At 38.5% G+C, this 13327-nt stretch overlaps 1 protein-coding gene across 5 annotated transcripts in view; it reads left to right on the forward strand.

The window, feature by feature from the left end:
• Positions 1-13327, forward strand: part of ABCB5 (ATP binding cassette subfamily B member 5) — a 76642-nt gene that overhangs the window by 17634 nt on the left and 45681 nt on the right. Inside the window, exon 1 of one of the 5 annotated variants that reach the window (XM_064411882.1) lies at positions 10253-10325. The exons of the other annotated variants lie outside the window; for them this stretch is intronic. The gene's annotated coding sequence lies outside the window, so the exon portion shown is untranslated. Of the gene's footprint in view, positions 1-10252; positions 10326-13327 lie in introns of those variants that run through there. 5 annotated transcript variants of the gene reach the window in all.

Genomic DNA, 13327 nt, shown 5'->3' on the forward strand with positions numbered 1-13327 from the left:
AAAGTCTAAAGGGACTAAATGACAGTTTTGAATGTGTTGGAGAAAAAAATCTTCCTCAAGAACGTGACCCAGCCTTCCAAGTCAGATAAAAATTCACTACTCTGCAGCCCTTTGAAGATGGAAAGTGTTGGCAGTTGTCACTATTTCATTCCCACTGAGTATGTGCCTGCTGGGCAGACCTCTGCCACCCTTCCTGTAGGAATTTCACTTATCAAATCTAGCTGAAGCTGGGACCAGATGCAGATACAGAATTGTGAATGAAATCAGCATTGATGTGATAACCATCATCAAAGGAGAAAAAGAGTTTGAGCTGTCTTGAAGAAACATGAATGAATTTCTAGTGAACCATTTTTACTGGACAGAGGATCTAAGGTAGTGTGTAAACAAAAATCCTCATATTTAACACCAAGAGAAAATATTAGTGTTTTAGCCTGGCCATGTAGTTAATAACAAGCCAAATGAAAGGAAGCTATGGTAGGGATATTTTTCCACTTTCACCCTCTTGCTAAAAGTGTTGACACAGTTTTTTGAGTCAAATCTCAGTAGGGAGGAGATAAGACTGAGATTATTAGCCCTCTGGCTCCTAACCCTGCCCTGTTTAAGCAAAGTTAGAGCCAGGCTGGACCTGCAAACAAGGAGGCATTCACTGGGCTGAGCTTTCATTCCACTGGAGTATGTGTAGCTTGAGATAACTCACTGCATTCAGATTCCTGTGTGCTTGGTTTTCATGGTTCTGTATTAAGTCACTCCACTCCTTTCCCATTTATTTTTGGCTCCTTAAGCTTGGCTGCCTATGTCACTTGTTCTTGGGGAGCTCTTGGCCCTTCAGGCATGAACTCCTGTCACAATTAAAGCTAATCTCTGATAATTTTGATATACCTGGGCCACCTTCCAGAGTGTGCTATGTTAATGAACAAAAGCAGTGATGAGGCAGGCAGGCTCATCTTTTTGGGGATATATTTGTCCCATCTATGGCTTATCTATTACAAGATATAACAGCCATGCCTGACCTCTTCTGAGGACACTTCATTGGCAATGTGCTATGGTCCTTTCCACTTATCATGAAGAGCAATTGCCATGTTGTCAATTTCATAAGGAAATTTAGTCAAAGGCAATCATCAGAGATTATTCTGTCTTCTTTCAGTTATGAATTCTTCTGCAGCAATAGTATTTGTGAGCTACTCTGACACAAATAATTCTCAATAATTAATTTCTCTCACAGCAGTCACCACCCAGGGGAAGATGCCAAATCTCTTTTTGCTCTGTCTCGTTAGTCACAAGTAATGAGCATGTGTGAAAATTGTATCTCTGATTCCTAAAACTTCAGGCAGGGAGGCAGCATCAGAAATGAACTACCAGAACTCAGCAGCAAGTGTACTTGTGGCCACACTGTTTCATTCTTGTATCCAGATCTACAACTAGTTGGTAATCTGTGCTCACTCGTCTTCTCTCACCATCTACAGTTAAGGTAAACAGACTTTTTCCCCATTGGTAGTATTATCATCCCATGTGTCATCTTCCTCCCATGTTTTCCAGTTAACTTTTCTAAGATTGATTTTCAGTTTTAGATAAATTAATGTTATACTTTAAAACTTTTCAGTAATATGAAAGATCAGGACCCAATCAGCAGTTACTACCCGTTTTCAGTACTGATGCAGTGTCTTGGAGATGCAACACATCTCCAACTTCTTTCTAGTATGCCTGCTTTTCCAGAAATATTTCTGTTGCTGTGATTGCTGATTGATATGATATGATATGATATGATATGATATGATATGATATGATATGATATGATATGATATGATATGATATATGATATAATATAATTCATATACTGTGAAGAGACCACCTTCAGGATAGTCCTAGCTTGTTGTAGGTTCCCTGCCCTTAATCTTTCATGAAGTTTGTTCCAGAGCTTCTCATTCACTTGGTGCTTTCTTGTACATCTGCAGCATTGTTAAAATTTTTGGAATGGAAGCAGAATGATTAAGTAGACAAGCTGAGGACTGTTAAAACATTGATTGTGTTGAAATGTACAAGCTTTTGCGCACCACATCTGGTGCTGGCCTTGCAATGGCAATGGAAGGAGATTTTGGTTTCTTCAAAACCATTCTTCTGATCCTGGCAGCCTCTGGTGCATAAGTGTTGGCTCAAAGTCTGGTTCTTATACATACTTAATCACAATGCGTCATAAATGCACATTGTGCAGTTAGTAAAGCTACTAGTAGGATAGGTTACTATAAATTGTTAGAAAAAATAGTTTATACTATGAACATAAACTGAGGATTATCTGTTTCTTATTGAAACAGATAATCCTCAGTTTATGTTCATAGCAACAAGACATGGTGTAAATTACAGATCAAAGTAGCTTCAGCACTTCAGCACTGCTGTAACTTTCATGGCTTCTAAGGAAGTTTCTGCTGTTGGAATCTCCCAGTCTTCCTTTCTGTCCAATTTTGGCTGATTTGATAAAAAACTATTGACTCCGCTGGGTTTGACTTTTCTTTTTGTTTTAGGGAGTTTGATACAGTTTTTCCTGGTTATGGCCAAGACAGGTTAAATGTTTTGCCATAGCCAGGAGCGGCATGACCAGGACTGAGAGGTTATTCTATAACACCTCGTGCCACTGTGGGGAGTGAGGGGAAGGGTCCTTTCAGGTCAGGTGGCATTGTGCAGTCCTGTGTTGTGGGGGAGATTGCATGTGGTTAGCATTCGCATGTGAGTCATTTGTCTCTTGTGCTCTCTGATATCACTATTGTCATTCTTTCTTTTTTTTTTTCTTTCATTGCTGTTTCCAGTAAATTATTCATATCTCAAACAGTAATCTTCACCTTTTATGCCTCCAATTCTCCTCTCTACCCCACCACAGGGGAGGGAGAGGGGAGAGAGGGGATTGAGTGAGTGACATATGCTTTGCAGTGTTTTGGTGGGAACACTAAACTGGGGAATACAATTCCTAAATCACGACAGCCTTATTTGGAACCGGTGATAAAAGCCTCTGTGATATGGTGGACAATGGCTAAAATTCAAATATTGTGAGGCTTTTCAGATTGATGACATCACACTCCTGCATATATATACACATGGGAGATGTAGGATGTGGGCAAGATGTAAATGCTATAGAATAGGAGATGGTAATGTGAGTGAGCAGAATGTGGTTTGGAGAGGCTTGGCAGGAACACTAAATTTGGGAATACCATTCCTAAACCAGAACACTATTACATACAGCTTTTATGAGAAGGGTTTATGCAAATACCTCTGTTCTGTTTGAGCACAACTCATCACAAGGTCCCCATACTCAAATGAGTAATGTGAGGGCAGGGCTGCTGTGGTCATCCAGGAAGAGCCCAGATGTGAGGCAGATGTGTGTCAGCACATGCAGCTGTGTGAGCCAGAAGGGAGGAGAGACCCTGCACCCTACAAACTGTGTCACATCACATACAGAATGCTAAGGATGCGTCAAGGCAGTGGCAGAGCAATTTGAAAACCAGGCCTTACTGTGTAGGTGTGCTTAAAGACACCAGAGTGCTTTCCTTTGGATTGGCACAAAACACTGTCATACAACTATACAATGTGGAGATGAGGGGAAAAAAGATGACGTTTTTCTGAAGACATCTAGAGAATAGAAATGGAAATGGCACAAAGGAGCAAAGTTAACACAAATTTTACCACACCTGTTTTAGCACATCTCACTGTAGGAATTCTTAAGAAAATTCATTTTCATCAAGAATCAAGTGAATTTTTAAAAATGTTTGGAATAAAGGTATGCATACATTTTTGAACAAATGTTTTGAAAAAGATAAAGTATTGAATAAAAGACAGACATTGCCATCACACAGCTATGCAGTCACCTCTCTTACAATTTGTTTAAAAATCTTTGGGAGCTCCTCTACCCAGATTGATATTTCACCCTGATGCTGTAAATTCTAACTGGCCTTGGTAAATTTGCTAGACCTGACCATCATAACACCAGTGCAGAGCAAAGCTTGATGTAAGAGTAGCATTATGGGCTCAGTTTGTCTATGGTCTCTTGGACCTGCTGCCGTGTCACTAACAAATAATCACGTGCAGAAGCAGGCTGAACAAAACTTTGCTCCCTGTAAATTTTGACTTTGCAAGTTCTGAGGCAATTTTTAATTCAAAATTCCTTTTGTAAAATAAAATAGGCATAGAGCCCTTCCCAGATTTTTCTGAGGTAAAACCAAAGACTTGGGAACTCATGGTGACTTAATTGGTTATTCATTTACTTTTCTATTATCTTTTAATGTGTGATGTTAATTTGTTTCTAAAAACTAGAGCAAAGGTTTTTACTGAGTCTTTGTTGACAGGATCTGGGAACCAGCAGCATCAGACTGAATGCTGCTCCTTCCAGTTTTCTTTTGCTGGGAACAATGGAGTTGTTTTACTAAATTTTCTTTATTTCTATTGAAGAGGCATAAAGATGCTCTGACCAAAAGGCAGACTTTTCATGTCAGATGCAATTTGTGAAGCTGTATAAAATAAATCTGTTAACACAGGGTAGGAAAAGAGAGTGATTAATTTGAGGGAGAGAAAATAAGGAAATTAGGGCAAGACAGCAATGGAGTTGTGAGAGGCAAGGCCCAGGAACAAGCACTTGGCTAAGGGCAGCTGTGGGGACGTGGCTTTGTTGGCAGTGAGTAGATATGTGCCTGCCTTAGGATGGATTAAATGCTGAGAGAAAGCAGATGTGCAGTTTATCCTCATATCATTTCTGCTTCTTGCAGATATTTCAAACACAGCTGAAGGTAGGTTGCTCAGTAGCAGGACTGGAAGACTTGCTCTGCAAGCTCTCCTTCCCTGCTGTCACTGAATTTATAAGCACTAAAAGAAAATCCAGGCATTCATACCAGTCAGTATAGTCTGCTGTGCCTCAAAATGCACTTGAAGGTACCAGAGACAATGTTTAAAATGTGTCTGCTTCCAAGTACAAGGTGACATTTTAAAATGTTCACCACCCAGATGCCATTAGTCACTAGGCACTTAGGAAAAAAACCCAAAACACAATAATCTGTTTTCATTAAGAGTTCTTACCCACCAGGTGCTTTATTCAACAATGAATTGACTCCAAGCCTTGCTCTACAGAATGAGTGAACAGGTTTTTAATAAGCTATTATAGACTGAATTCCAGTGGAACTCCTTTCCACTTGGACATCTTTTATCAGAAGTAGGTGTAAGATTTGCTTAAAGCCTACAAACTGGTTTGGTCAGCAGGAAGTTGCATTTTTCCATGCAAGAGAAGGATTGTTTTCAATTTGGAAGCCCTCTCCCAGTTGTGGGAACTGCTCTAGCCATCCCTGCAAGAAGGAGAATGTGTGAACTATACCTCACTGCTCCTGTCCAGCACCAGCATCTCCAACTGTGCCCTGCCAGTACAGGAAGGCACAGTCCTACAGGCTATCCTTTGCTTCCAATGTCTGCCTTTTTATTCTAAGTTCAATCAGCAGAGTCCAGAGCAACAATCAGGCTCCAAGACCTCAGTGATGCACAGCAAGGGTCCAAACCTCAGAGAGACAGCACAAGGCCTGGTCCTCTGGCTGTTCAGCTGCACAGTTTGCTTTCCAACCAGCTTCATGATTTGGAGGAGCTGGAACGCTTTGGGAAAATTCCAGGCTTCAAATACAGGCCACAGATATTTATTCAAGACAGAAGTATAAGCCATCGGGATGAGTGATAAATTTAATTTGGTTTTGTAATCCCATTCATCTTTTCAGTTCATGATCTCCATTTATTACAATGGGATGTATGGACATACAGCACTAGAAATTCTGATTGAAAATGTGTTTGCTTTCTATACTTTCCCCAATATTTGGACAATTTCCCCTCTTAGAACTTCCAAATTTTTTTCCATTTTACTTATCCATTACTTAACGAAAGCTACACAATTTCTGCATACACTCCATACTTTTTTTCAATTAATTACTTTATCAGTTTTGACATGCCAGAATTCAAACAATGTGAAAATCTAGTTACTTCTGAGCTTTACATCTGCCCATCTGGAGTTCTTAACTCAACATGGAAAGACAAGGCTTCTGTTATGGCAAGCCTTCTTTCTCCCCTTGTACTTCTGGGGATCCCCAGCAGGCCTTTGAGTTGGTATTAGACAAACTACTTTGAGCAAAAGACAGCTTCTTTATTTACATACTTTCATTCTGCAATGCCTAATTAAAAGCAGGCTGTACTTTTTCTCCTCGTTTAGTGCTGACCAGATCAGATAGCATGGAATAAATATTACCTCAAGCTCAGCAAGGTATGACAGCCATCAGATAAGGGTTTTGGTGGTTTGTTTATTTTTTGTCATTTTAATGGGCTTTCAGAAGTGCAATAAAAAATCTATGAAGTGGGTATTTGGAACTGCTCAAGTTACACAAAGATGAAGTGGAGCATCTCAAGTATTCTTTGTCTGCAATGGGAAATACAAAACCTGAGAAAACCACTCATTTGAAAAGGCAGCCCCAAGGAAGCTGCCACACCAACCACCATCCATCCCCTCTGATGTTCTGCAGCTCTTCACTCTGCACACCAGCAGTGCTCCACTCCTCTTTTCTTCACTGCAATGCCCACCTGTTCCTGGTACTAGCTTTCTAGAGGGTTTCTGGGTTATGTGGTCTGCCCAAAAAAAAAATTTACAGAAGCGTCAGTCCAAAAATGACAGAGCTTTTTTTTTCATGTATGCTCATTACCTAATAGAATGTTTTCCACTGTATTAATTACCTCTGCCTCATTAATTAATCACATAGAGTACGGTATCCTCTAATACCTCAACTTCTGTCAGCTGGAGCACTCTGGAAGTGCAAATAGGTTCAAATAGGTTCAACAGTTTTTTCTCTGGTATTGTAGGAGACATTGGGATTTGGCTGAAATGTACTATTCAATGGACTTTAGAATCTTGGGTAATTTAAATTATGAAGGAAGGCCTTCTTCTTTTTCTTAGGAATATTCCATATTTTTCTGTTCCACTTCAATTAATGTTGCCACAAGCAAAAATCTCTCTGAAGCATTATTATTACCAAAATTTACCCTGAGCTGTACTGAAAGCTGGAAAAGTCTTGTAAATGGACATCATCAGGTTGAAAACAGAGTTTATACTTCTCCAAAACAATCTTTCTTCAGAGAGTTAACTCTGCTCAGTGGTTTAGAAATACTAAAAGCAAATTTTTCCAACAACATTTTGGCTTTTCTACTTGAAGTCTCAGCTGGGTCCTTCAGATTTTAGAAAAGCATATACAAAAAATAAACTTTGTTAAAAACAGAGCCAACTTGAGCAAACCTCCAAAAATAGTGGATACTAAGTTTGGGGTAAACCCAAACACATTCTTTTGTGTCATCCAGTTCCATTATCTAACATTTGATTGGTGCATCAGAAGGAAATCACTATTTCAGCAAAAGTAACAGCAATAAACAGGTTACTTTCAGGAAAAGCATTACCTGCTTTAACATTTCTGGGTTGTTGGTTTTGATTTGTTTGGGGTTGACCTTTTTCCCTTGCCTTGGATATGAATATTTTTGTTTCCTGAAAATGTGCAGTGTGTCTGCAAGTTCTCTGAATTGACCATCTTCCTATCATGTGACTTACATCATGGAGTCTGTTTTCCACATTTTTTTATCTTCTTTCAGGAATTAAACATATAATAAATACAAAGTTAGAGTGCCTTATGATTTTTGAAGTGCCAGTGAGTTCTCATGTGATTAACCTGCTGAGTAGAGCATGAAATACTAAGAAACAAATGTTCCACAAGACAGGAACTGCACACAGTAAATGAAGCAAATCATGGCTTAATTCTTTATATGAATGTTTGGTTCTGCTTTGTTTCCCTGAGGGCAAGTGAATATTTTATTATTTTTGCTTGATATATTGAAACAGATAAATACACCAATGCTGATTACTGGTAACAGCTTATGAACAAAAATTAAGTAAACTACATATGTGGGAAAGAAAAAGGCATAAAGTCCTGCTCTTCTTGAAGTCAACTACATGAGTTTTAAGCTTACCTGAAAAGCTGAGCCATTCTGTTTCATTTACATATTAAGTCCACCTCATTTAATGCAGTAAACTGGATCAGGAGGGGATTGAATTTCTAAGTAGCACTTATGTTCAGATCTGGCACAGTGCATCTAATCCAACTGGTACAAGTTACAGCTAGAGTCACGGTTATCTGTAAGAATTTTGTTTTGGAGCATAAGATCCACCTGGAAAAGGACCTTGAAGCATAAGAAAGTTTCTAACCAGCAGGGAAACATCCACCCAAACTTTGTGTGATGTAAAGTCGGCCTTGTGTTAAGTCAATTTGCAAACCTGCTCTATATAGGGCAGGATAACAGTTTTGGGGAACAGCCTCCTCCACAAAGCAAGAGAGATCCTGGAGAATATTTTCACTTCACATTAGACATCTTTCCTTTGGACAAAGATTCATGCTGATCCCCTGTGCTTGGCCACTGTTTGTGTTATAATATTTCTGCAAACTTGCTTCAGTTTTACTTGCATTACTCTAAGCAAATGCATCAAGGAATGGCAGGTACACTGTAATTAATATATATCTCTCTACATAAGATACCAATTGTCTAATCAATAAAAGTTATTCATTTTAGAAAGATCTCACTGCATTTTTTTCTGCTTTCTCTTTGCCAAAGTATTTGTTGTATTCAAAGTTCATGTAACCCCACAGTAAAATCTGGTTCTAACAAACATTTGTCTGTGAGACCTGTGAAAACTTCTTCACAGCCTTCAGTCTTCCTCTTCTTTATGCCATTAATCATTACATGTCCTATAAAAAACAAATATTAAAGGGCTGGTTCTTACATGCCTCAGAAGAAAGATCTGAAATTCATGTAATAGAATAATTGAAATAATATATTTTTTATATATAACATGAAATGGAATAAAGAAAATATCAGTAGCTCATTGATTTTTTTGAAAACATCTGAATTTTATCAGGTGAAAATAATAAGCTTACCCTTGTTGATATTAATTTTTTTTTTGAGGAAGTTGCATGGTTTTCAGAAATCCTATGTCTAAAAGCCCTGTCATTTTAAAGTTGTTTTGAAACTAAAGTAAACCTTACTGCCTTAGAGGTAAGATCTTGCTAGCCCAGACACTGGAAATACCAAGAAAACTAACCATGGGGATAATTTGAGATAGAAATTTTAAAAATTTAAATGTCTTTTGGAAAATTCAAGATGAAGTGCCACTCTGATAGGAAAAATGTTTCAAGTGTTATAAAGCAGATGTCAAATTTGACTGAAATCTTGTTCAGAGAAGATAGGTCAGAAGGACAAATGGAAACTGATTTTTTTTATTTTAAGCATGGAAGACACAGATTTGTGAATCTCTTGTAGGGCAATGTGAAACAATTTCTGTTTCCCTGGGTATGGTTTTCCTGGGTATGGTTTTCCCAGGTGCTGAAGGAAATTATAGAAAATTCATTTTTATTTTGTGTTTGAGACTCTAATTTCTTAAACACAGACATGTAAGAAAATCAGTAAGACTTGATCATAAAGAAGTAAACAATAATTCTTTTCCTCACAGATAGTAAATTATACAACAAAAACATAAATTTTGTGGCAGGTCTCTTTATCAGAAATTAATTTACAATCTTCATTACATTTCTACCCAAAAAACCCACTCACACACTATCACTAAAGCTGGAAATATTCCATATTCTACAGATTTTTAAGTTTTTTTTATGAAATGGGTAGCAAATTTCCCATATCATGCACGACCTTCCCAAATAAAATATGATTCTGGTAAGAAAAAACCCCATCCTCATTCATTGATAGCTTTAGATTTTTTGTTTTATTTTTGACAAGTTACACTAATTTGAAATGTTGATCTCCCCATCTCCCAAAGCATGTTGCTGGGCAAGACTATGTCTGTGACAGCTTTGGGCTCTGATGGGCACAAATTTAGAAAAGTGCCTAAAAATTCTTGGAAATAAAACAACTGGGACAATAGAAAAACATACCCCCGTAAATTTCTCATCTACCTCTGTCTCCTTTTGCATCCTTACATGCCCTGTTGTGATGTTACAGACTCCTGCTCACAAGGAGGTAACTGGATTTCCCTGGGCTGATTTACCACACAAAAAATCCAGCACAAGGTAGGGATTGTTCTTGGAGCTCTCTGCCTGCTGGCATACATTAACCTGGTACAATAAAAGATCTACTGAGCTGTACCCAGCAATGATTGGTTTCTAAATATTGATCTTTTGCACCAGGGCAACTCTTACCTTCTGCACAGCAAAGCAGCTGAGCAGATTGCCTTCTGCCGGTGATGTTTGCTTGAATTAACCATTTAACAGGAGGAAGAGGTGAGTCCTACTCATCACAGTGATGTGCATGGCAAGAGGCAGCTTCTCTGTACTGAAACGTCAACTGAAATGAACATTTCTCCCTTTCTGTCACCTTGCATGAACATCAGGGCCAGGCTCCTGGTTCATAACCTTTTATCTCTTTGAAAATATTAAACATAAACCACCCTCTGATAAGCAGCGATAGTGCATTTTGTAAAGGAGTTGTAAAACAGATAAGGCAGTTAAGAAACTTGACTTAAATTTTCCCCTCTGGCTCAAGGGAATTTCCTGATCCCTGCATACCAAATTGGTCTGTGGGGAAGAAAACAACAGTAACCAACTGAAAGTGTGAGGGGTACCACAGCTCTTGAATAATTGCAAACCATACGTGATAAGAAATAACAGGAACTGGTGTTTTTATTTCAATGCTTTCTGACCCATCCAACAAATCAGTAGTGCTTGCTGTGCATTTATGGACCCTTTGGTGAGTGAAGGCATTTTATCTCTCTCTGATTGCAGCTATATTCAGTTATCTGCTTGCCACTACATAAATCTCTGTCTATTTGCTAGTCATTTGTTACCAAAATTTTTAAGCATAATTTAATTCTGATAACCCTCACATTAAATGGAGACCAGATTTAGTAGAAAAGTTCAAAGTAAAAATTGGTTGAACTGATCACTGATTATATCTCTCCCATAATATTCACAAGGGCCTTGTGGTGAGAGGGGCATCACATCCTAACATTTCACTTGTCTCTTAGAAATTACACTTTTACCACAACATTTCAGATTTTAATGCCTGGTTTTGTAGCTGGAGCTCAGTGCTAACAGTGAGCCTGTCTTGTCTAGGTTTGCTTTACTATGATCAACTTAACTGATCATTTACTCAAATATGTTTCCCTTTTTTAAAAATAAAAAATAGGGGAAATAAAAGGTCTTGCTGTTTCACCAGGAAGCTGAAATCAAGTCAATGCTGTAATATTGTTCCAAAATGTCCTTAGTCTCAGCTGACAGCCACTATCAGACTCAAGATATTACAACTTAGGGATCTTCAGTAATAAGTGCTCCAAGAATAAAATTGTTTCTGCTGTGAGGTGCTAATGGATGAATCCTAAGCATGACCAGAGATGGGAGGGAAACATCTGGATTTTCCTTTGATGCCCTGGGATTCTTCATTTAGTTCTGTAAGTTCTTACAGAGCCAGGACTGGGACTTTGCTGCCTTTACTCACTGGCAGCACACAGAGCAGCAGCAGAGCAGTGGTCCTTGGTGACCTTTGGGAGGCACGTGGCAGGGACGAGCACAACTGAGCCTGGCCTGGAGTGCCCAGGAGGGCTGGTGAGGCCAGTGGTGGAGGAAAGCAGGAGTTATTTAAGGTCAAGGACAGAGGGGAGAAGGAGCAGCCCTGGGAACTAGAGCAGGAGGAATCCTGTTTTCCACAATGCCTTTCTATAGGGTTCTTTATTACTGTGTAGCATGCAACAGAGGGCACGCGTTTTGTAGCCGGAGGTGAACAGGAATGGCCTCAGCACAGCATTTCAAGTTTTTAATTACAATGCCCTTCACTTTTTTATCACGTGCTTCAGCAAGAGCCCAGCCTGTGAATGCTGGCTGAGCAGGCTTGCACATGTGCATGACCCTGCATACTGATAATTCACCAACTTCTTCAGCTGTTTCTCACGATCTTCCCACCAATGTGTCCTTACTGCTTGCATGGTCACTGAGCTAAGACACAGCTTCAGCTACTGAGATATTTTCCCTCTCTTTTAAAGTTATACAGGACAGTAAATAAAAGATAGAAGGTAACATCTTCAAAAAATGCAGCAGTAGCTCTTCTGCTGTTTACAGCCCACACAATGCTTTACAAAATACCTGAGCTTTAAACAGAGGTGTGTCCTGCTGTGGCCTTCCAGGTTTGCCAAGATTTCCTGACCAGCCCGGTACCCTTCTGTTCTTCCTTAAGGAAGGTCAACAGTTTCTTTCATGCACTATAACCATAAGCAAAACCTGAACAGGTGTGACTCATATTAGTAAGTTCTTCTGCAAAATTGAAACCTTGGCTTTAGCACGTCTGCTAACGCCACAGAAATTCTAGCTCCTCTTTTGTGGGCAAATGCCATTCCCAATTGAAAACTTCTATTTCTGAGCTCTAGCCCACACAGTTCTTCCTCTCAGAAGAAAATAAAGTTTTACTGGGTTTTGGTTTTCATCTGCTGACTGATGTTTAGTACTATGTACATATCTGACTTTTCTGTCTGTAGAATTTGGGCATTTCACCCTTTCTTTGTATTCTGAGAGCACTTCTGTGGATCAGGAAAGGGATATTACATAAATTCCATTTCATAAATATATAAATAATTTAAAAAAGCTCTCCTTTTATTTTTACATAAATGGGAGAAAATTATCTGCCCAAGATCATATAAGTTAGAGGTTGAAGATCTAGAAAAGTAAACAAATCACCACTATCTCATGTCTAAAAATTATTTTCTTAAATATTTAGAGCAAAGTTCTTATTGTTATAAACCCAGGGGAGTTCTATTGTTACAGGAATAACAGACATCACATGAGGAAAGTTTTCTGAGGAGTTCCAATTTAATTCCCCATATTAGTATTCTTGAATCAAAGCTCAATCAACCACTTCAATGTCTGATTTGCCTCCCCTGTGAACCTTCTGGCTTCGTAGTGAAAGAACTTTAATTTAATTCAAGTTATGCACGTAAAAGAAGATGGTTAGTAATAAAATAACACTTCTTAATTTTCATGTTCATGTATCCTCAATACACAAAGTTTAAAATACTATCTTAAGGAAATTACTTTGAACTTTTTTTATGCAATATTTTTAGGAAAGCTTTTGGGATGGGGCAATTTGAAGAGCATAAAAATAATCATGTCACTTGGAGAATATTAATTTTTTCTTTAAATATTGCCTTTTGTAGCTATACAAAAATTTAATTTGCCCAAAAACTAATTTTAAATATATTTAGAAAATTTCCCTGAATTCTGCATTTAGTGCAAGACGT

Source organism: Passer domesticus, chromosome 1 (assembly GCF_036417665.1).
Source record: "Passer domesticus isolate bPasDom1 chromosome 1, bPasDom1.hap1, whole genome shotgun sequence".
NCBI classification, from domain to species: domain Eukaryota; kingdom Metazoa; phylum Chordata; class Aves; order Passeriformes; family Passeridae; genus Passer; species Passer domesticus.